Here is a 24616-nt window from a genome sequence, read left to right on the forward strand (position 1 = left end):
AGCTTGTAATCCACACTGACAGATGAGGAAATTAAGGTTTTTCAGGGGGAGATTAGTACTTCAAGGTTGTACTCCCAACAAGTAGCAAAGCAAGGTCTTAAACTCCGTACTTGGCCATCAACTCCAAGTTGTAGACCACTGTTGCTTCCTATTTCATCCTGACATGAAATTGTTAGCTTACAGGTACGGGGTTTAGGTAACATATTGAAAACTGTTGAAGTTTAAGTAACTGTGGTACTTAAGAGAGCTCTATTTTACTTCCTGTCACAGCTTAGAGATTTTGTCCCTCATCTGACACTTCAGGGCCAGAGCTGGGGAGAGAATAAGTTCCATGTGTACATTCATGTCACAAATATTCATTGAGAAAACATGTGCCAGGTGCTAGATGTGGGATGGCCAGAGAGCACCATTCTGAGCAGGGCAGCAGATCTTGAAAAAGGACCCTTGGCACCAGATCAGAGAGGAACCTAATAATGGCAGGCTGCATTTATTGAGCACTCACTATGAGCCAGCTACTGCTCAAGTACTTTCTACATACTAACTCATTGAACCCCATAAGGCTGATACTCTTACAACTCCCATTTTACAGATGAGATGACTCAAGCAGTTTAGAAAATTGCTTGAGGAACCCAGCTTAACAGTTGTTCTGTTCTGACAGATGCTGCAGCGTGGATAAATCTTAAAGACATTTTGCACAGGGGAAAAAGCCAGTAACAAAAGGAAAAATACTGTGTGATTCCACTTATATGAGGGACCTAGTGTAGTTAAATTCATACAGACAGAAAGTAGAAAGGCTAGGAGTTGGAGGGGAGAAGGGAACGGGGGAGTTATTGTTTAATAGGTTCAGAGTTCAGTTTGCAAAGATGACATGAGTGTGGAGGTGGATTGCAGAACAATGTGAATGTCCTTAAATTAGTGCCATTGAACTATACACCTAAAAATGGTTAAAATAGGCCGGGTGTGGTGGCTCACACCTGTAATCCCAGCACTTTGGGAGGCCAAGGCAGGTGGATCACGAGGTCAGGAGATCGAGACCATCCTGGCTACCACAGTGAAACCCCATCTCTACTAAAAATACAAAAAATTAGCTGGGCATGGTGGTGCCTGTAGTCCCAGCTACTTGGGAGGCTGAGGCAGGAGAATCGCTTGAACCTGGGAGGCAGAGGTTGCAGTGAGCCGAGAGCGCGCCGCTGTACTCCAGCCTGGGCGACAGAGCGAGACTCCGTCTCGGAAAAAAAAAAAAAGGTTAAAATAGTAAGCTTTATGTGTATTTTACCACAATAAAAAAGGTGAAAAATATAACTTTTAAGCTGATCATTAAAATTCATAAGTTTTTTTTTTAAGGCTCTGGAATCCATTCTCTTAACCATCCCTGTGTTAGAAGCTGTATTAGTCAGTGTTCTCCAGAGAAACAGAACCCATGGGATGTGTATCTATACAGAGAGATAGTGAAGGGAACTGCCTACACAATTATGGAGTCACGCAAATCCACGATCTGCAGGGTGGGCTGGCAGGCTGGAGACCCAGGGAAGAGTGCATGTTGCAGGTCAAGTCCAAAGCTGTCGGCTGGCACAATCCCTCTGCTGGCAGAAGTCGGTCTTTGTTCTGTTAAAGGCTTCAATGGGCTAGATGAAACCCACCAACATAATGAAGGGCAATCTGCTTTACTCAGAGTCCATGGATTTAAATGTTCATCTCATCCAAAAAAAAACATGCTCATAAAAACATTCAGAATAATGTTTGACCAATTACTGGACACCAAGGTCCAGCGAAATTGACACATAAAATTAACCAACACAGGTGGTCAATTCCACCGTGCCACAGCTAAAGAGAGAATAGACCTGCAGTAAGCAAGGAACTGAACTGGTGGGATCAAGTCCAGGAATGCAGGTAAACTGGGTCCAAAACCAGGGGCAAGCCCACAGCGAGCAGACTGATATGTGAAAGCAGGAGAGACTTTGAGCAGACTGAGCCAAGGTGAGTGGTGGCAGAGATAGTGCTGGCTTAGGATGATATAAAAATGCAGGCCCTGGCTGCAAAGCCCATAGACTCCTGCCAGGTGATGGGCAGCCTGTGCCAGGGAAGGCTGGGCAGGACAGCCCAGGCCACTTCAGGGGATGATGAGGCATTACCCCAGCAGTGTGGAATATCATCTTCCTTCTGAAGGGGAGGAACAGAGATCATAGAAGTTTTGCCCAGTTAGTCAACCGTTTTACATGTCCAGCCTGTCTCAAGTCTGCATATGGGACCTGAATGGCATCAGATATACAAGCACCAGATCAGAATGTGCTTCTGGGATTATATTATGGAGCATTCAGGGCCTGCAAGGACTTCCTGAGCTGCCATCAGGGTCCAGAAGACAAATTCAAGATGAAGGTTTCTGGCCAGGCATGGTGGCTAAAGCCTGTAATCCCAGCACTTTGGGAGGCCAAGGTGTGCGGATCGCCTGAGGTCAGGAGTTCAAGACCAGCCTGACCAACATAGTGGAACCCCTTCTCTACTAAAAATAAGAAAAAAAATTAGCTGGGCATGGTGGTGGGTGCCTGTAATCCCAGCTACTCAGTAGGCTGTGGCAGGAGAATCACTTGAACCTGGAGGCAGAGGTTGCAATGAGCCAAGATCATGCCACTGTACTCCAGCCTGGGTGACAGAGCAAGACTCCATCTCAAAAAAAAAAAAAAAAAAAAAAGATGAAAATTTCCTAAGAGGGCAGCACACAGGCATGCTGGGGCCAGGTCAAAGGCAGAGACACCATGGGTGTCAGTGGCCAGGAGATGAAGCCAAAAGTTGGAAGGTGGAAGGAGCTATTGACTACAGCCAAGGGAAAGAACAGGCAGAGGAAGGAATGGGGGTAACAGGTAAGGGCTGATGCCAGGCAGGTTGGAACAGACAGGAAGGGAGAAGGTGGTGAGACATGTAGTTTCAGGAACTAAGTCTGTAAGTTCAGAGGGTCCATCAGGGCCCTCTTGATTCTTTGGACCTGGGGCCTTGCCAGAAACATCCAGAATAAAGTCATCCAGGTCTTTGAAGGGAGTAGCTTCCCATGACTTGATACCCATCTGCAGCTGCAAGCCTCATCTCTAGGAAGGAGACAATGATAGTTTTTAGAGTACAGCGTGCCGGCACAGACCCAAGAGATGTGGCATCTAGACCCAGATATAACTTGGTCTTAGATTACCCATTCCAGTAAAGTAGGGGTGATCCAACTCCCAGCAAACCTCAGAGTCATTTTCATAGGCGCAAGTGAGAAAACAGGACTGAAAGTCCAGTGACATCTACAGTAAGTGGCCCTGAAAATGTGAAATACCAAAACTACAGCAGGGCAGAGGCCCATCCCTGCCACTAGGGAAGAAGGGAAACAATGTGTCTTCAGAAATATGCAAGGTCTGGAGTGGTGAGGAAAGGATGACTTACTATATTCTAACTGAAAACTGAAGCCAAACAAAACCAGACGTTTGACGTCTGTTAAAATTCTGCTGCTATGAAGCCAGTGCCAGAAAGAACACAGAATGACAGCCAGGAATTTACAAAGAGTCAAGGGACCATGCCCAGCCCTGGGCTACAGGACCACATGAGGTCTGGTAGGTAGAGCAGCAGAGGTCCCAAGCCAGAGAATGTGGGCAATGGGTGGGAGTAGGTGGAAAGGGCAGATTTCCTATTCCCAAGCCATCTATTCACTGAATATTTTCAGTCCATCCTGGCAAGTCCCATTTCCATCAGGCTGCATAAACCCTTCCCATTGCTCCTTGTCCCTCCCAGTCTGCTCAGTCTATAAATAAAGTCAGGATTTCATTAAACAACAACAATAATAGATACCTGGAATTAAACAACTATCATGTTGGCCACCATCACTTCTTATGAACCTGACATCATGTTCCATGTTTTGTATGTATTATTTCATTGAATCTTAACAACTGTGCATTTCACGTATGCAGAACCTGAAGTTTTGAGAGATTAAATAACTTGTCTATGGTTATTTTGCCTCCTCTTTCCCAGGGCTGGAATTTGAACCTAGGTCTTTCTGATGCCAATATAAGCACATTAGCCCACAGCTCCCCCGATATGTTGAGGATCATGTTGAGGGTCATAACTCTGCCTGTTAGAGAAATAATCTCAAGTATGATGGGAAAGAAAATGTCACTGGAAGGTGTTATGATGAGTTGGACAATGCTAAGGTCACTTAAGGATTAGGAAATTGAAAGAGTAACCTAAATCCACTGAGAATTTCCATGGGAAAAACATATAAATGAATTTAGTAGCAGTCCCCTGGGTGCCAGGCCAGCAGCTGTAAATAGCATTCCCCGAAGTCTAATTTCCCTGTAATGGCTCTTGGTATTAAGAGTTGAGTGAACAATTGTAATAATAGGCAGGTTAATCTTCCCCATAATTTACACTTGGTGAACTGTGGAGCAGGAGGCAATAAGGGCTTTGCCGAAGGAGAGAAAATCCTGAGAAGGCATCTCAGCCTGTACTGTTCCTGGGAAAGGTGATTGTTTCCTTTGTGGCTCTGAGAGTACTGCAAAAAAAGCAGAGTACAAAGCTCTGTAAAGCTCTGTCAGGAATGATTGGTTGGACCAATCCCACCCTTTCATTTTCAAGGCTTGCAGAGAGGCTTGGAGTGGGGTGTGATTGAAGCTATCAGTCACCTGCAGGCCTCCGCAAGCTTCGGAAATAGACTTGGGTTTGAAGATTGGTCCTCCTGTGCAACTACAGGCAGGTTACTAGGACTAGAAGTTTCCAGGGCATAGTTCCCATTCTGCAAGCCTTTTGGTAAAGGAATTTATTAAGGAGACTAAAAACATGATCCAGTTAAGCATTTTTTAATGTATTTTGGAGAAAAAAAAATACTGGCTAAATTTAGGAGCTGGCTACAGGCCCTTAAAATGCCTGAGGATCAGGCTGAGTTTTTCCTTCTTATTTGTTTTGTTTCTAACAATAGCTAGGAGGCAACCTCATGGTGTAATGAACTTCATAGTTGGACAGAATGCGTTCAAATCCCATCTCCTCACCCAAGTTCTGAGAACTCTGCAAGACAGTTAAATCTCCCTGAGCCTCAGTTTCTTCATTTGTAAAAAAAAAAAAAAAGGGACATTCATGTTTTGATTGTTCTTGAACAACTCTGGAAACCTGTGAAGTATACACTAGCTGACCAGTAAGTGCAAATTCTATGTAAGGAGGTTCTAAGAAGGTGAATCACCCACCTCCCAGTGCCCACATCTCCACCCAGTTCTGTTGTTCTCTGCTGAAACTCAAATATAGAGCTTAAATATCATCTTATTGTGAAATATAGCATATATACAGAAAGATATATAAAAGAAAAATGTACAGCAGAAATAGAACGTAGAGGGCAGTGATTTGTCACAAAGAAGTACCTGTGAGATCAACATCCAGGTGGAAGTCTAGGTCAGGGGTCAGCAAACTTTTTCTCTAGAGAGCAGAAGAGTAAATATTTCACTTAGCTGATTTGGTCCCTTCAGCAACTACCTAACTCTGCTGTGTTAGTCTATTCAGGCAGCTGTAACAAAATACCATAAACTGTGTGGCCTAAAAACAATAAAAATGTACTTCTTACAGTTCTGGAGGCTGGGAAGTCCAAGATCAAAGTGCCAGCTGACTCAGATTCCATGTCTGGGTAAGGGCCTGTTTCCTGGTTTCTGGCCTATAAGGTTCCCTCTCACTGTGTCTTCACATGGTAGAAGGGGCAAGCTAGCTCTCTGGGCCCCTTTTATAAGGATACTAATTCCATTTATGAGAGCTCCACCCTCATGATCTCATCACTTCCCAAAGGCCTCCTAATATCATCACATTGGTGATTAGGTTTCAACATATCAATTTGGTAGGAAAGGCACAAACATTCAGGTCACAGCATCTGTATCTGCTGTTGCATTGTGAAAGCAGCCATAGACAATATTAAACAAATGTGCTTGCATTGTTCCAATAAAACTTTATTTACAAAAATAGGTACCAGAATGTAATTTACCAACTCCTGATTTAGATGATGATCAACACCCAGAAGCCACCTCATGTTTTCTCCTTAACAAGGGCAACATTATCCTGATTTTTATGGCAATTACTTCTATACTTTTCTTTATAGCTTTACTACCTAAACATACATTCCTAAGCACTAACTTTTTGCCTAGTTTTTGCACTTAATATAAATCAAGTCATACAGTATTTACTTTTTTGAATCTGGCTTTTTCACCAGATATAACTAGCATATGGCTCTAGATTATTCAACTTTACAAGTGATGCACACGCACATTGCTTCCAGTTTGGGGCCATGGTCAATACGCAGCTATGAATATTTTTATACAAATCTCATAGTACACATGTACATGAATTTCCATGGGTATAAATCTAAGAAGTTTAGGAAATTCCAGGAAATTTGGGATCATAGAGTATGTATATGTTCAACTTCAGAAGATTCTGACAACTCTTTTCCATATAAATCATGTGAACTTGCATATCCACCAGCAATATATGATGCCAAGGAAACAACATAATTTTTCCTCAGCCCTTACAAATGTATTGTTGAGACAGACTCCTGTTACTAAAGACAGATTAACAAGAGAAAAAGCAGACAAGTGTATAAATGCAAACAGCACACATCACATAAGAGAAACTTCAATGAAAGGTACCTCAAAGCAGTGACTTGAAACTCTGCCTTATTTAACATCTTCAACAAAGAATACTAAATTTTAGAGAAGTGACAAGACAAAGCAAAGAAGTTTTAAGCTTCCAGAGGTAGCTATGAGTAGAATATGGAAATAAACTAATGGAGTAAGGGTTATTTGTAGATTCCTCTGGTGCCATCTCTGAGCTAATAGCAGTCGTCTCCAGTAAAAGATAATTTATATCATGTCTTTAGGCAGTAGGGGCAGAGGAGAGAATAGAAAGAGCTCTTCCTCCCTTTGCTACTTCTTAATTGCCTTCAGTTCAAAAATATTTATTTCAAAGAGGTAGATTTTGGAATGATGCATTCTGGTTTCCTTCAGTGAGAAGAGTGCCAACTGTTGCACCTCTACTCCAGAGCTACACAGGACTTGGTATTACCAGACTTCTGTAGCTTATCCATTCTGGTGAGTACATTGGTAACTCATGGTTTTAATTTACATTCCCCAATTAGTAATGGGGCCCAACACCTTTCCATGTGTTCGCTGGTCATTTAGATCTCTTCATTTGTGAAGTGCTTATTGAAGTTGTCTGCCAACGTTTTCTATTTGGCTGTTTGACTTTTCCTTATTGATTTTTAGAAGTTCTTTTTGTTCTCTGAGTATGAGCTCTTTGTTGACTATATGTGTAGCAAATCTTTTCTCCCACTGTTGGCTTACTTTTCATCAAGTTATTTGAAGAACAGAGAGATTCTTGGTTTCAAGGTGGTAAACATCTATTTTCCATCATAGTTAGCACTTTTTTAATATCCTGCCTAAAAAAAATCTTTTCATACCCCAGAGTTATGAAGATCTTCAGGTTTCTAAGTTGCATTTCTCTAGGATATTATTCATCTAATCTAAATCCAGGTTGTGTTATTAATAATATGCCATTACTAGCATCTTATTATTTTTAATACTAGCAGAATCTCTAGCAAAGTTGACTTTTCATCCTTGACATTGGATATATATGTGTCTTCTCCCTTCTCTTCTTTTTTCATGAAATCTTTTAATTTTTATAATTTATTTTTGTCATCCAGCCCAAAATGTCATCTTTTCATAAAATCTTGGCAGAGGTGCACCCCAGGTATGATCCAGCCTCAGTCAAGAGCCGATTTTGCAGTGAGCCAAGATCGCACCACTGCACTCCAGCCTGGGCAACTGAACGAGACTCTGTCTCAAAAAAAAAAAAAAAAAAAAAAGAACTGATTTTTCCTGTAGCTATGCTGACCACAGCAGGTCACTAAAAGCTGATTGTCAATGGAGGAAACAGTGGCTGCTTGTATCCTAGGTCTTCTGATGGAAGCAGCAGTTCCACAATCACCAAAGGTATTGTTCACAACACACCTCAGCAACATGGGTCCATGAGAGTGTAAGCCTTAGAATCTATCCATTGGAAGGATATATTTAATACATTTCAGAAATTCATCAAATTACTGGCCACTTACAACATATAGAAGAGGACTGTTTCTATAGAAAGGGCTTACAATCTGAGCTGACCTTTTACAATGGCAAATAGTATTACAGTGATATTGTAAACAAACAACTCAACTATGGAAAAAACGTAGTACAATATATAATTATTGAAGACCTCTCTTTTAGGTAAGATTTTCAGAAAACCCAGGGACAGATTTGATATCACAGAATGGTCCATAACATCCAAAAATATCTTTTTATTGGACAGTAAAATAATATTTGTTGGAAACTAAAAACTGAGATAAAGGGCAGGCCTTTGGGAGTGGTAAAGCTTTAATTTCTCCAGTCTTCTTCCAAATCAACTTATTATTAGGGTTCTCATAACACAGGAAGAGGTGGTAGCTTTCTACAGAAGCTCACTGGGATTGATTTTGGTTATATTCCCAGTCAGGGCAATGCCCCTGGGTCTCAAAACCCATTTCACTTTGAGCTCAGGCTTGTGGTGAGGAAGTGTGTCTCGGATTTTATCTACTAATTCAGGTATTAGTGGTGGTGGTTCTGAGAGTGGTGGCAGGTGCTCAAAGGACTCAGGAACCTGGGCTGCATTTTGTGCCAATGAGGTTGTTTCTTTTGAGTTTAAAACAGTTTTCAAAGGTACTCCAGGGTGGATACTGGACTTTCTGTATTGCAGTTGGATAGGCCTTCTTTTGTCAAATCAATTGTAAAATCAAGTTTCCTCTGTACAGCCATAACTTCAGCATTGGGAGAATTGCTGGAATTTCCTGATGTAATTTTTCTGATATCTGTTGGATTTGATGTAACTGGAGTTGTCAAATTAGGACTTTTCACAGAAATCAACATAAGATCATCATTGTTACTTTCAGAAACAGACTCATTTTGATCTGGTGACAAATTAATTTTTTTACTTCCTTTTTCTGAAGGGTTAGAAGGCTCATAATTCACAGAAGACCTTCTTTAAACTGGACTATTAACTGACTCCAGATACTTTTTTTTTTTTTGAGACTGAGTCTTGCTCTGTCACCCAGGCTGGAGTACAGTGGCGTGATCTCAGGTCACTGCAACCTCCACCTCCCAGGTTCAAGTGATTCCCCCACCTCAGCCTCCCAAGTAGCTGGAATTACAGGTACCCACTACCATGCCCGGCTAATTTTCATATTTTTAGTAGAGACAGGGTTTCACCATATTGGCCAGGCTGGTCTTGAACTCCTGACCTCAAGAGACCCTCCCGCCTTGGCCTCCCAAAGTGCTTGGATTACAGGTATGAGCCACCGTGCCCAGCCCTGACTCCAGATTCCTATCCAAATTCATAATCTCTGAATTTGCAACCTTATCGTCTCCATTACCGGATAACATGTTTGGTTCCAAACAATTCCTTTGAGAGAATAATACGTTTTAATACGTCTTTGGAGTTTTGCTGTTTTGGTGAAGAGTTCATCAGCTATTCCTTCACGTTTATTTCTGCACTCTAGATAGAGTGCGTTCGTTCAATTCTTTCAGTTTATTGTCAAATAGTTCGTAATTTATACTATGATCAAATGTTTGACCTGTTCCAGGAATGCTGTTTGCCTTTCCAAACCTACACAAATATTTTCATAAATTTGCTCTGAAGTTTTCATGCATTTAATATTTTCTTTGTTTTCTGAAAACATCCTCTTCTTTTGATAATGGCTGTTGTTGTTATCAGTGTCAAGTGATGACTGCCAAGTTGAATCTGCACTTTCACAATTTGAAATGCTGGAAGGACAGGTTCTACTAGATTCTTCAGTTTTCAAAATGTCATCAGCACAGTTGTTACAAGTGACTGAATTCCCCAAGTTAGGTATTTTCTCAACAGGCACAACACATGAGTCTTCTGAACTTAAAATGTTGTCACTTTTCATATCTACAACTATCTGATCTTTGACAAACCTGACAAAAACAAGAAATGGGGAAAGGATTCCCTATTTAATAAATGGTGCTGGGAAAACTGGCTAGCCATATGTAGAAAGCTGAAACTGGATCCCTTCCTTACACCTTATACAAAAATTAATTCAAGATGGATTAAAGACTTATATGTTAGACCTAAAACCATTAAAATCCTACAAGAAAACCTAGGCAATACCATTCAGGACATAGGCGTGGGCAAGGACTTCATGTTTAAAACACCAAAAGCAATGGCAACAAAAGCCAAAATTGACAAATGGGATCTCATTAAACTAAAGAGCTTCTGCACAGCAAAAGAAACTACCATCAGAGTGAACAGGCAACCTACAGAATGGGAGAAAATTTTTGCAACCTACTCATCTGACAAAGGGCTAATATCCAGAATCTACAATGAACTCAAACAAATTTACAAGAAAAAAACAAACAACCCCATCAAAAAGTGGGCAAAGGACATGAACAGACACTTCTCAAAAGAAGACATTTATGCAGCCAAAAAACACATGAAGAAATGCTCATCATCACTGGCCATCAGAGAAATGCAAATCAAAGCCACGGTGAGATACCATCTCACACCAGTTAGAATGGCCATCATTAAAAAACCAGGAAACAACAGGTGCTGGAGAGGATGTGGAGAAATAGGAACACTTTTACACTGTTGGTGGGACTGGAAACTAGTTCAACCATTGTGGAAGTCAGTGTGGCAATTCCTCAGGGATCTTGAACTAGAAATACCATTTGACCCAGCCATCCCATTACTGGGTATATACCCAAAGGACTGTAAATCATGCTGCTATAAAGACACATGCACACGTATGTTTATTGCGGCACTATTCACAATAGCAAAGAGTTGGAACCAACCCAAATGTCCGACAACAATAGACTGGATTAAGAAAATGTGGCACATATACACCATGGAATATTATGCAGCCATAAAAAATGATGAGTTTGTGTCCTTTGTAGGGACATGGATGAAACTGGAAAACATCATTCTCAGTAAACTATCGCAAGGACAAAAAACCAAACACCGCATGTTCTCACTCATAGGTGGGAATTGAACAATGAGAACTCATGGACACAGGAAGGGGAACATCACACTCCGGGGACTGTTGTGGGGTGGGGGGAGGGGAGAAGGACAGCATTAGGAGATACACCTAATGCTAAATGACGAGTTAATGGGTGCAGGAAATCAACATGGCACATGGATACATATGTAACAAACCTGCACATTGTGCACATGTACCCTAAAACCCTAAAGTATAATAAAAAAAAAAAATGTTGTCACTTTTTCTTTGATAAAAGGCAAATGTGATTCTGAATTGGAGTTTGTTTCTAAATGGAAAACCATCTGGTCAGTTTTCTTATTTCCACAGTACCGGTTGCTGTAGACTCTGGCATCTGAACACCACCACTCAATTAACTTGGTGGACAGAAACTGGACTTTAGACTACAAGCCCCTTTGTGCTCAAAAAGGGATCCTGTTACATTCATCTAACATTCAAAATGGCTTTCAGAATGGTTTTTGGAAGTGTTCAGTGAATCTTTTGCCTCTTGTATAAAGACTCTGCTTGGGGAATCCATTGTTTTACTTGGCTTTTGGTACGGACAAACAACCTGTTCCAATTTTGTTTCTGAATGGACGATTTCTTCTACTGGTTTTCTGCAATTCTGAGAGAATACTTTACTTTTCTCTGGTAACAAATTTTTATTAGAGTCCAATGAGGAAGCACCATTTTCAGAATGTCCACATTTGCTAGTTATGACACTAGGACTGAAATTCTGATTACCGCTTGGAACATTACTCCCAGTTGCTGCTGCTTTCAGTGCTTCAACATGCCTTGACTTATTCAGAATCTCCACTTGTTTCCAGCAACCTGGGGGCATTGTGTTTTGTTTGTTTGTTTGTTTTTTTGTTTGTTTGCTTTTAATGTCTTCCCTTTACTTCTATCTGGACTTGTCATCTTTCATATCCAGCAATGGATCCAAACCAAGAAGAAATCTCTGATTTACCGATATACACCAGTTCTTAAAACACACAAATCATTTCCAATAAGGCACTGGCTCATGTATTTCTGTTGAAGCAGAAGTCAATCTTAGGATGTAGTCTGTACATGTCTGCAGATAAGATTGATAAGTGCTGAATTCAGTGTAATTAGTCCTTCATTCAGATGCTTCATTGTTGCATTTTCAATTGCTTTCCTGTAATATAATTTATCTTTATCTTGAATGGCCTTCCCCATTAGTTTTGCAAATACTTATGTCGCAGGTCATTTACTGGCTACAGCAGCGCCACTCCAGCCACCCAATCCCCACCTTTTCTTCTTAATCCCAATAGAGGTATATCAAAGATGTTTCTCTTTTAAAAGGACTAACTTTGGGTTTGTTGATACTCTCCATTGTATTTTTGTTTCATTAATTTCTGATTACATTTATCATTAATTTCCTTCTACTTTATTTGCTATTGTGCTGTTATTTTTCTAGCTTCTTGCGAAACATGCCTGAGTCAATGATTTCTTTAGTCTTTCTTCTTTACTGCACACACACATATGCCACACACACATATCTTGATATTTTTATTATTATTCAGCTTAAATATTCTACTGTCCTGTGTGACTTCTTCTTTGACATATGGGTTATGTTGAAATATATTTCTAAATTTTTAAACGCATGAAAAATTTATAATTATGCCTTTGTTATTGATTTCAGGTTTAATTGTATAATTGACAGGGAACATTCTCTGTATGATTTCAGTTCTCTGAAATTTGTTGGGATTTGTTTTATGACCCAGCATAAGGTCAATTAGAATACAAATATTTCATGTACACTTGAAAAGAAAAAAATGCAAACTCTTAATTTGTTGGGTGAAGTATTTAAAAAATATTTATGAGGTTGTTTGCTAATTATGCTATTTAAATGTCTTTATTCCTTTTTTGCCTATCAAATATCAAGACCAATGTGTTAAAAAAAAATCTTCCAATGCAAGTGTGGATTTGCTTACTTCTCTTCATGGCTGTGTCAATCTTTATACATTTTGAAAGTGTATTATTAAGTGCATAAACATTTTAAATTTATTTTTCAGTTTAATATTTTACAATTCTGAAATGTCCCTGTTTATCTCTAGGCATGTTTTTTGCCATGAATTCTGCTTTGTCTGGCAAAAATATAACTATATAAACTTTTTTATCATTAATGTTTAGATAATAAAATTTTGTCCATTCTTTTACTTTCAAACTTTCTGTGTTTTAATTTTTCTCTATGTCAAGGTTTGAGTACTGTCTAATGATCTGCTGTGTCCGATCTGCAGTTAAGCCTGTGCACTGAGATCTGAATCTCAAATACTGTAATTTGGGGTTCTAGAATGTCCTATCTAGACATTGTATCTAGATCTATGGGGAGATACTTTGAGACCATCAAAACATCCTGCTCCTTATCAGATTTTCTCCTTCAATTTCACATATACTGATGATTTATGCCTGATCCAGTCTTTATCATGTTGGTTATAAAATAGTGATTTTTCCACTTCTACGACTTTCTCAACATTTACCAGATGGCATTCTACCGTAAGAAATATTTGCAGCACATATCAACTGAGCACCCACCTTCTCATCTATCTGTCTGTCTATTATCTACCTGTCTATCACCTATCTCTTACCTAAACTCATCCCTATTTAAATGGATTATAATATATAATTAAATATATGTATAAAACATAATTACGTGTCCCTATTGTTTTGATGCTCAAATTTGATTTGATCCAGTCAGTGACCTTTCAAGGTGGTTTCTTTATCTTTGTAACATACTCTCCTCATTTTATTTGTTTTTGAGTACTTTCTTGTTTTCTGGCATTTAAACAAAAAAATGTTCCAGATCTATCTTGTACCTTCCCTGAGAAATAAGCCATTTCTCCAGTGATCCCTGGTTTCTTTTTAACGATTTCCCTTTAATGACTTTGGCACTAGGTATACTCATTTCTACTGGAATGTCACTATTTTTATGTCTTTTCATTGTAGAGCTAAGGAATATCTTATAAATAAGGAATCCTGAGTTCATACCGGCATTTACAGTTCCCATCCAGCTCCACAGAGTTCTTCCTTGCATTCCCTTATTTAATATTGAGACCTCTCTTCCACATTTAGAATCCTAGTTCCCAAAAACACCAAGCCATTTACTCAATCACTCAGTCCTACAGTGCATTTAAAATAGTTTCAGAATAGCTTTACTTGCACCACCAAAAGGAAGCTTTCTGAAAAATAGTTCAAAATTTGTCGTTATTTTCTCTAAACTGAGGATATATAGTATAGTCAAAGAGCCATGTTCAAAAGTTATTTGAACCAACCAGTGTTTTTCCCCCCTACAATGTGGTTATATTATTAATTTGAAATACAGCTGAATTTCTATGTCTGTTTGCATTTAGTTTTTGTTAATTTCTCTGTTCCTGATTTTTTTTTTTTTTTTTGGAGACGGAGTCTCGCTCTGTCGCCCAGACTGGAGTTCTGTGGCGCAATCTCGGCTCACTGCAAGCTCCGCCTCCCGGGTTCACGCCATTCTCCTGCCTCAGCCTCTCCAAGTAGCTGGGACTACAGGCACCCACCACCACGCCCGACTAATTTTTTGTATTTTTAGTAGAGACGGGGTTTCACCGTGGTCTCGATCTCCTGACCTCGTGATCCGCCCGCCTCGGCCTCCCAAAGTGCTGGGATTACAAGCATGAGCCACCACGCCCGGCCTTGTTCCCGATTATTTTATTTTGCTTTTTGGGTTATGTAGAACATTAACGTGATTCCCAAAGTCAAAACTATGCAAAAAGGCATATAGAAAGAAGTAGCAATATTTGCCCTGCCCCTTCAATCCCATTCCTCTTATATTTGTAAGTAACTTTTACTGTTTTCGCCTTTCTTTTGGCAAAAGTAAGCAAATGCACTTATGTTTTATTGTTTCCCTTTATTTGTTACACGAAAGATGGCATTCTATACATACACTTTTGCAGTATGCTTTTGGCCACTTAAAAATATATTCTGAAAATTACTCCACATCAGTTCATGGAGATAATCTTCATTCTTTTTTTTTTTTTAAACAGCTGCAAGATACTCCATTGTATGTAGGTGCTATATTTTGTTTTCAACCAATCTCCTATATGTAAGCATCCAAACAATTTCCAATATTTTGCATTCACACAAAAATGCAGCAGTGAAAAACTTTATGCACATTGTTGGCATAAAGTAAATTCTTAGAAATGGGGTTACTAAACCTAAGGCTTAGCGAGTATGTAGTTGTATCAGATATTTTCAAATTTCCCTTTACAGAGATTACACCATTTTTTCATTCTCACAGGCAATACATGAGACTCCACATTTCCCTGCAACCTCATCTACTACACATTATCAAGCTTTTGAATTTTTGCCAATCTGATGGATAAAACATAATAGTTTGGTTTAAATTTTCATTTATCTTATCTTGAGTGAAGTTTTGTATTTCATATATTTAAGAGCTATTTTAATATTTTTTGTAAATTGTTTGCTCATGTCTTTGTCACTTTACTACCATTTTTGTCACTTTTCCTTCTCAATCAAAAACAATTCTTTATATATTAGGGATATCAACCTGCATCTGTAATATATATTGCAAGTATTTTCTCCCAATTTGTCATTTGCATTTTGAGTTACTTATGGTATTCTTTGCCATTAAAAAATGTTTTTAAAAATTGTTTTCTGCCGGGCGCGGTGGCTCACGCCTGTAATCCCAACACTTTGGGAGGCTGAGGCGGGCGGATCACCAGGTCAGGAGATCAAAACCATCCTGGCTAACATGGTGAAACCCCGTCTCTACTAAAAATACAAAAAATTAGCCAGGCGTGGTGGTGGGCACCTGTAGCCCCAGCTACTCAGGAGGCTGAGGCAGGAGAATGGAATGAATCCGGGAGGCGGAGCTTGCAGTGAGCCGAGATCACACCACTGCACTCCAGCCTGGGTGACAGAGCGAGACTCCTTCTCAAAAAAAAAAAAAAATTATTTTCTGTAGTCAAACTTAACAATCCTTTTTGTTTGCATCTGGATTTTAAGTTACAATTTGAAAACATTCCTCCACTCAGGATATACAGGAATTCACCCATGTTTTCTTCAAGTACTTGTATAGTTTAATTTTGCATATTTTGATACATGATTCATTTTGCATTTATTCTTGTGTATGGTATAAGGGAAGGATATAAATTTATGTTTTACAAATGGCTATCTATTTTTCCATATCATTTATTAAAAAGCAATTATTTGCCCCAGTGATTTGATATACTACTTGTATTATATACATGGTTTCTTGACTTTCTGTTCCATTCCAATAGTCTTTCTGTGTATTCATGTGCCAGTACCACACCATTTTAGTTGGAGGATTTGTAGTATGTTTAATAAGTGATAAGGCTAGTTCCATCTCAGAGCTCTTGCTTTTCAGTATTATTCCTAGTTATTCTTGTATCTTAATTTTTCCAGGCACTTTAGCTCCAGAACAAAAAAGTTGCTTGGTATTTTATTTTGATTATAATAGGTTTATAAATTAAATTAGGAAGAACTGACATCTTGATGATGTTGAGATGTCCTAACCGAGAACAAGGGGTGCCTTTTTCAGAGCATGTCTAGAGAGATTTGGACTCTGTCATCCACTACTATTTTTTAGACCCAGAGGCTTTTGTCATAGTTTGCATTATTGAATCATCAAAGTTTAAATGTTAATTGGTAAATTTTTTACTCTCTTCCTGATCAATACAAGGAACTTAGAGTACTTTAATGCAATTTTCTCACCATTTTACTTTTAACTTTATGTATCTTTCAAACACAACAAGACTTTATTTTTGTCATTTTATATAGTCAATATCCATGTAGACTTAGCTATGTTATTTACCCTTTTCATTGTTCTTCATTCCTGTTTGGGTCTTCAATCTTCTGTCTGTGATTATTTTCCTTCGTCTGATGAATGTCCTTTAGAATTCCCTTTAATTCCTTTTAAGGGTCTACTAGTAACTGATTGTCTCAGTTTTGTTTCTCTGAAAATGTCTTTATAATATCCTCATTTCTGAGGAATATTTTTACTGGGTATAGAATTCTAGATTGGCAGTTATTTTCTTTCAACATTTTAAATGTAAATTACATTGCCTTCTAATTTCCATTGTTTCTCTTGAGAAATCAACAGTCTAGTTGCATTGTTGAGAATAATCTGCATTGTTTCCTCTGCTTTCATAATTTTTTCAATTTGCTTAAGAGTTTCAGCTGTTTGTTATGATTGCTTCTCTTTTTATGCATTTCTTTTTGTCTATTATATTTGGAGTTTTTAGGTATTCTTGTAGCTTGAGATCTTTCATCAGTTTTGAAAAGTTCTCAACTATTATGTCTTCTTGTTTCTGTTTTACTTTTTCTTCTCTCCTTCTGAGACTTCAGTGATGTGTTTAGACTATCTCATTGTGCTCTCCATGTTTCTTACCCTCTATGATGTATTTTCTTGCCTTTTGTCTCTCCTGCCTCATTCTTAATATTTTCTCTAAGCTATACTCAACTTACTAGTTCTCTCTTCAGCTGTGTCTAGTCAACTAGTAAACTCAACCACTAAAATCTTTATTTTAGTTATTGTATTTTGACTTCTAGAATTCCCATTTGGTTTCTTTTTAGAGCTTCCAGATATCTGCCAACATTCTCAACCTTTTCTATTACCCTCTTGGGCATGATAATCATAGTTTTTTTTAAAAGTTTACCAGATAACTTCAATATCTGGACCCCCTGTGCAATTAGGCCTGTTTATAAGTTGTTTCTGCAACTGCAGGAAGACTAAAGGACTATGTATTTCTTTTGCTTTTACAGTAGATCTCTTTGTGCTGGCTTAAATAAAGCATCTACAGGAGTCAGGCAGGTAAATAGAAATTAAAGTGATAGGAAAAGGTGAGGGACTGTGGCTAACTGGGGAATGCATGTCTCACCCAAAGGCCCTCAAATGAAAAAAACTGTAAACATTTTCAGGTCAAACAAAATGCATCTATGAACTGAATTTGCTTTCCCAGTGCCACAAATTTGTAGTCCCAAAACTACAGATTAATGTATTCCTGTCCTTTACTCCAAATATGAAAGTCTAGGAAAATAAACTTTCTGGTAGTTGCATTCATTTACTCCTAGTAGAGGATAGAACCTAAGGAATTATTGTGAAGTCTTAATAGCCAATGTTTATAAAGTCTATGTATGCTAAGAATTCCTCTGAAGACCATATATATATATATAATCCTTACTACAGTATTATGAATAAATTTTTTATTATATGTCTTATGGATAAGGAAACTGAAGTACAAAGAGATTAACTGGATTCAGACCCCAGCAGTCTGTCTCTAGTACTTGGCATTTGCCACTACACAGTGCTGAGTCAGGATACATGGGGAAAGAGGGCCTAAAGTTCTGAAAGTTGAAAGTCTTGACTGAGTTCCACCTGATTCAGTAACTGTGAAATTCACAAAGGAGCAGAAAGAAATGTGCTATTTTTACTGGGGGAAAATAAATAATTAAAAAAGTGCATGCCACCAGAGAATGAGATCAGCTTTAAGATACCTGTACCATTTCAACCCCATAGGAGATAGTGTACTTGTTCGCACACCGAGCACATTGCTACTACAACCAGCATATGAGAAAGCTATCATACAAAGACTCTCTCTAACCAGGAAACTCTTATGGATTCTTCACCCATGAAAGCACCAAGAACTGAATTAGGTTATAATTAACTATAAGCATTAAAGTCTCATCCTTAAGAAGAAAAAAGAAATTTAAAAACAAATAAAAGAAATACAGTCAAATCAAACATAAATTCAAGAAATTTAGAAGAAATAATCTACTCAAATGAGAAGGAACCAGAAACCTAACTCTGGTAATATGACAAAACAGAGTGCTATAATACTTCCCCAAAAAAATCACACTAGCTCTCCAGCAATGGACCCTGGACAAGATGAAATCTTTAAAACAACCAATGAGAAACTCAGAAGGTCAATTGTTAAGCTACTTGAGGAGATATCAGAGAAAGGTGAAAACCATCATAAACAAATTAAGAAGCAGCTCAGGATATAAATGAAAAATTTTCTAGAGAGATAGATACCATCAAGAAAAACCAATTGTACTTCTGGAAATGAAAGACAGACTGAGGGAATTACAAAATGCGATGGAAAGTTTTAACAATAGACTAGAATAAGTAGAAGCAAGAATTTCAGAGCTCGATGATGGGCTTTTGAATTAACCCTATCAGACAAAAATAAAGAAAAAACAATCAAAAGAAATGAACAAAGTCTCCAAGAAATATGGGATAATGTAAAAATGCCAAACCTAAGAATAATTGATGTTCCTGAGGGAGAAGAGAAAATAATAGGTCTGGAAAATTTGTTTCAGGAAATAATTGAGGAAAACTTCCCTGGCCTGGCTAGAGATCTAGATATCCAAATCTAAGAAGCTCAAAGAACTCCTGGGAAATTCATTGCAAAAAGACCTTCACCAAGGCATAGAGTCATCAGGCTATCTAAAGTCAGCATGAAGGGAAGAATTCTAAGAGCAGCTTTTGTAGGTTACCTGATCCTTTTATTGTACTGCTCTTTGAAGTTAGAGCAGCAGACTTCTCAGCAAAAAACTTACAAGCCAGAAGGGATTGGTGTCCTGTTTTTAACCTCCTTAAACAGAAAAAAACTGTCAGCCAAGAATTTCATATCCTGCAAATCTAAGTTTCATAAATGAAGGAGAAATAAAGTCATTTTCGGACAAACAAACGTTGAGGGAATTTGTCACTACCAAACTAGCACTCTAAGAAATGCTAAAAAGAGTTCTAAACCTTGAGACAAAAGCCTGATATGCACCAAAATAGAACCTCTTGAAAGCTTAAAACTCACAGGGCCTATAATACAATAACACAATGAAAAACAAAACTAGGTAGTAATTAATATGATGAAGAGAACCATACCTCACATCTCAATATTCACATTGAGTGTAAATGGCCTAAACACTCCACTTAAAAGATACAGAATGGCAGAGTGAATAAAAAATTGCAATCCAAATATCTGCTATCTTCAAGAGACTCACCTAACACAGAAGGATTCATATAAACTCAACGTAAAAGGGTAGAAAAAAGTATTCCATGTAAATGGAAACCAAAAAACAAGCAGGAGTAGCTATTCTTCTATCAGACAAAACAGACTTCAAAACAACAACAGTAAAAAAAGACAAAGATGGTCACTATATAATGATAAAGGGATCAATTTAACAAAAAGATATTACAATCCTAAATGTATATGCACCAAACACTGGAGCTCCTAGATTGATAAAACAATTAGTACTAGACCTAAGAAATGAGATAAACAGCAAAACAATAATATGGGAGACCTCAATACACCACTGACAGCACTAAACAGATCTTTGAGACAGAAAGTCAACAGAAAACAATGAACTGAAACGACACATTAGAACAAATGGGCTTAATGAATATTTACAGAATACTCTACCTAAGATCTGTAGAATATATATTTTTCTTATCAGCACATGAAACGTTCTCCAAGACAGAACATATGATAGGCCATAAAACAAGTCTCAATTAATTTTTAAAAAATCAAAATTATATCGAGTACCTTTTCAGATCGCAATGGAATAAAACTGGAAATCAACTTCAAAAGAAACCCTTAAAACTACAAATACATGAAAATTAAATAATCTGCTCCTGAATGATATCTAGATTAACAATAAAATCAAGATGAAAATTTTAAAAGCTTTTTACATGAATGATAATAATAAGTTATTAAAACCTCTGAGATACAGCAAAAGCAGTGCTAAGAAGAAAGTTTATAGTGCTAAATGCCTATATCAAAAAGTCTGAAAGAGTACAAATTGACAACCTGTTGTCACACCTCAAGGAACTGGGGAACCAAGAACAAACTAAACCCGAAGCTAGCAGAAGAAAAGAAATAACAAAAATTAGAGCAGAACTAGATGAAATTTAAACAAAAAAAATTCAAAAGATTAATCAAAGAAAAAGCTGGTTCTTTGAAAAAATAAATCAATAGACCACTAGCTAGGTTTACCAAGAAGACAGAGGATCCAAATAAGCTCAATTAGAAATGAAACTGGAGACATTGCAACTGATACCGCAGAAATACAAAAGATCATTTGAGACTACTATGAACATCTTTATGTGCACAAACTGAAAAACCTAGAGGAAATGGACAAATTCCTGGGAACATACAACCCTCCTAGATTAAATCTGGAAGAAATAGAAACCTTGAATAGACCAATTACAAGCAGCGAGATTGAATCAGTAATTTTAAAATTGCCAACAAAAAAAAACCCAGGACTGTTGGATTCACAGGTGAATTCTACCAGACATTCAAAGAAGAAGTAGTACCAATTCTACTGAAACTATTCCAGAAATTTCTATTGAGCAAGAAAGAATTCTCCCTAAATCATTCTATGAAGCTAGTATCACCCTGATACCAAAATTAGGAAAGGACACAACAAAAAAAGAAAACTACAAACTAATTTCCCTGATAAATGCAAAAATCCTCAACAAAATATTAGCTAACTGAATCCAACAACACATCAAAAAGATAATTCATCATGATCAGATGGGTGTTATCCCAGGGATGCAGAGATGGTTTAACATCCATAAGTCAATAAATGTGATACATCTCACAAACATAATTAAAAACAAAAACTATATGATCATCTCAATAGATACAGAAAAAGCATTTGGCAAAATCCAGCACCTTTTTAATGATACAAACTCTCAACAAACTATGCATAGGAAGGACTTACCTCAAAATTTAAAAAGCCGTATATGACAAACCCACAGCCAACATCATACTAAATCAGTTAAAGTTGAAAGCATTCCTCCTGAGAACAGGAACAAGACAAGGGTGTCCACTTTCACTACTCTTATTCAGCAGAGTTCTGGAAGTCCTAGCCAGAGCAATTAGGCAAGAGAAAGAAGTAAAGGGCATCTGAATTGAAAAAGAGGAAATCAAACTATTGCTGTTTGCAGATTATACGACTGTATACCTAAAACATCCTAAAGACTCCTCCAAAGGACTCTCAGATTTGATAAATGAATTCAGGAAAGTCTCAGGTTACAAAATCAATGTACTCAAAACAGTAGCACTGCTATATACCAACAATGACCAAGCTGAGACTCAAATCAAGAACTCAATCCCTTTTACAACAGCTGCAAGAAAAATAAAATACCTAGGAACATACTTAACCAAAGAGGTTAAAGAGCTCTATGAGAAGAACTGAAAAACACTGCTGAAAGAACTCATAGATGACACAAACCAGTGGAAACACATCTCATGCTCATGGATTGGAAGAATCAATACTGTGAAAATGACTCTACTGCCCAAAGCAATCTATAGATTCAATACAATTCCCATCAAAATACCAACATCGTTTTTCACAGAATTAGAAAAAATAATTCTAAAATTCATGTAGAACCAAAAAGAGCCCAAATAGCCAGAGCAATCCTAAGCAAAAAGAACAAACCTGGAGGCATCACATTACTGGACTTCAAATTATATTAAAAGGCTATAGTTACAAAAACGACAGAGTACTGGTATAAAAGTAGGCACATAGACCAATGGAATAGAATAGAGAATTGAGAAATAAAGTGAAATACATACAGCCAACTGATCTTTGACAGAGCATTAAAAATTATAAATTGGGGAATGGATACCCTATTTAATAAATGATACTGGGGAAGCTGACAAGCCACAGATAGAATAATGAAACTGGATCCCTATCTCTCACCATATACAAAAATCAACGCAAGATGGATCAAAGATGCAAATATAAGACCTGAAACCATAAAAATTCTACAAGACAACATTGGAAAAACTCTTTTAGACATCAGCCTAGACAAAGAATTCATGACTATGACCTCAAAAGTAAACACAACAAAAACAAAAATAAATAAATAAATGGGACCTAATTAAACTAAAAGGCTTCTGCACAGCAAAAGAAATAATCAACAGAGTAAACAGACAAACCACAGATTGGGAGAAAATATTTGCAAACTATGCATCCAACAAAGGACTAGTATCCAGAATCTACAAGGAACTCAAATCACAAAGAAAAAAAAAAACCACATAATTCCATTAAAAAGTAGACAAAGGACATGAATAGCCATTTCTCAAAAGAAGATATACAAATGGCCAAAAAACATGAAAAAATGCTCAACCTCCCTAATCATCAGGAAAAGGCAAATTAAAACTACAGTGAGATACCACCTTACTCCTGCAAGAATGGTCATTATAAAAAAGTCAAAAAATAATAGATGTTGGCATAGATGTGGGGAAAAGGGAATACTTATACACTGCTGGTGGGGATGTAAATTAATACAACGTCTATAGAAAACAGTATGGAGATTCCTTAAAGAGCTAAAAGTAGATCTACCATTCAATCCAGCAATCCCACTACTGGATATCTACCCAGAGGAAAAGAAGTCATTATTATGAAAAAGACACTTGTACACATTTATTTATAGCAGCACAATTCACAACGGCAAAGACGTGGAACCAACCTAGGTGCCCAATGACTAATGAATAAAGAAAATGTAGTATATTTACACCATGGAATGCTACCTAGCCATTAAAAAGAATAAAATAGGCCGGGCATGGTGACTTATGCCTGTAATCCCAGCACTTTGGGAGGCCAAGGCGGGCAGATCACAAGGTCAAGAGATCGAGACCATCCTGGCTAACATGGTGAAACCCTGTTTCTACTAAAAATACAAAAATTAGCTGGGTGTGGTGGCGTGTGCCTTTAGTCCCAGCTACTCAGGAGGCTGAGGCAGGAGAATCACTTGAACATGGGAGGCGGAGGTTGCAGGGAGCCAAGATCATGCCACTGCACTCCAGCCTGATGACAGAGCCAGACTCCATCTCAAAAATAAATAAATTAATTAGCTAAATTAAATAATGTCTTTTACAGCAACTAGGATGGAGCTGGAGGCCATTATTCTATGTGAAGTAACATACGAGTGGAAAACCAAAAACCATGTGTTTTCACTTATAAGTGGGAGCTAAGCTATGAGTACACAAAGGCATAAGAAGTGACATAATGGACTTTAAAGACTCAGAAGGGGAAGAGTGGGAGGGTGGCTAGGGACAAAAAAAAAAGTACGCATTAGGTACAAGGTACACTACTCAGGTGATGGGTGCACTAAAACCTCAGAATTCACCACTATATAATTCATCCATGTAAAAAAAACCCACTTGTACCCCAAAAGTTATTGAAATACAAACAAAACAAAGAAACAAAGAAATGTGCTGTTTTTAGAAGTACTGTGAGGTGCTCTGTTCCTTAAACACTGCTGTGTTGTCATTCTTTCTTTTATAAACTGGAATGTCTTTGAATGTCAATTCAATTAGTAAATGTATAATTGCTGTCTTCATAAACCATACTTTGACATTTAATATGCCAAACATGACTGTTTTATGAGAAAACCAAGTTATCCATAATACATTTTTATGTTCTGCAGCTATCAAGATGTCTTCAGATTTATAGAGTGCTAAAAATGTAACTATATCATAAATACCAATTTTCCCTAAAATTGTCTTTTTTAAATAAAACAGA

General features: G+C 37.7%; 1 long non-coding RNA gene and 1 pseudogene across 1 annotated transcript in view; both read right to left on the minus strand.

Moving 5' to 3' along the window:
* LOC134737011 (uncharacterized) overlaps positions 1-24616 on the minus strand; it is a 55808-nt gene that overhangs the window by 23439 nt on the left and 7753 nt on the right. The gene's annotated exons all lie outside the window — the stretch shown is intronic.
* LOC129484409 (activating transcription factor 7-interacting protein 2-like) lies at positions 8559-11891 on the minus strand (annotated as a pseudogene).

Source organism: Symphalangus syndactylus, chromosome 6 (genome assembly GCF_028878055.3).
Source record: "Symphalangus syndactylus isolate Jambi chromosome 6, NHGRI_mSymSyn1-v2.1_pri, whole genome shotgun sequence".
In the NCBI taxonomy this organism is placed as follows: domain Eukaryota; kingdom Metazoa; phylum Chordata; class Mammalia; order Primates; family Hylobatidae; genus Symphalangus; species Symphalangus syndactylus.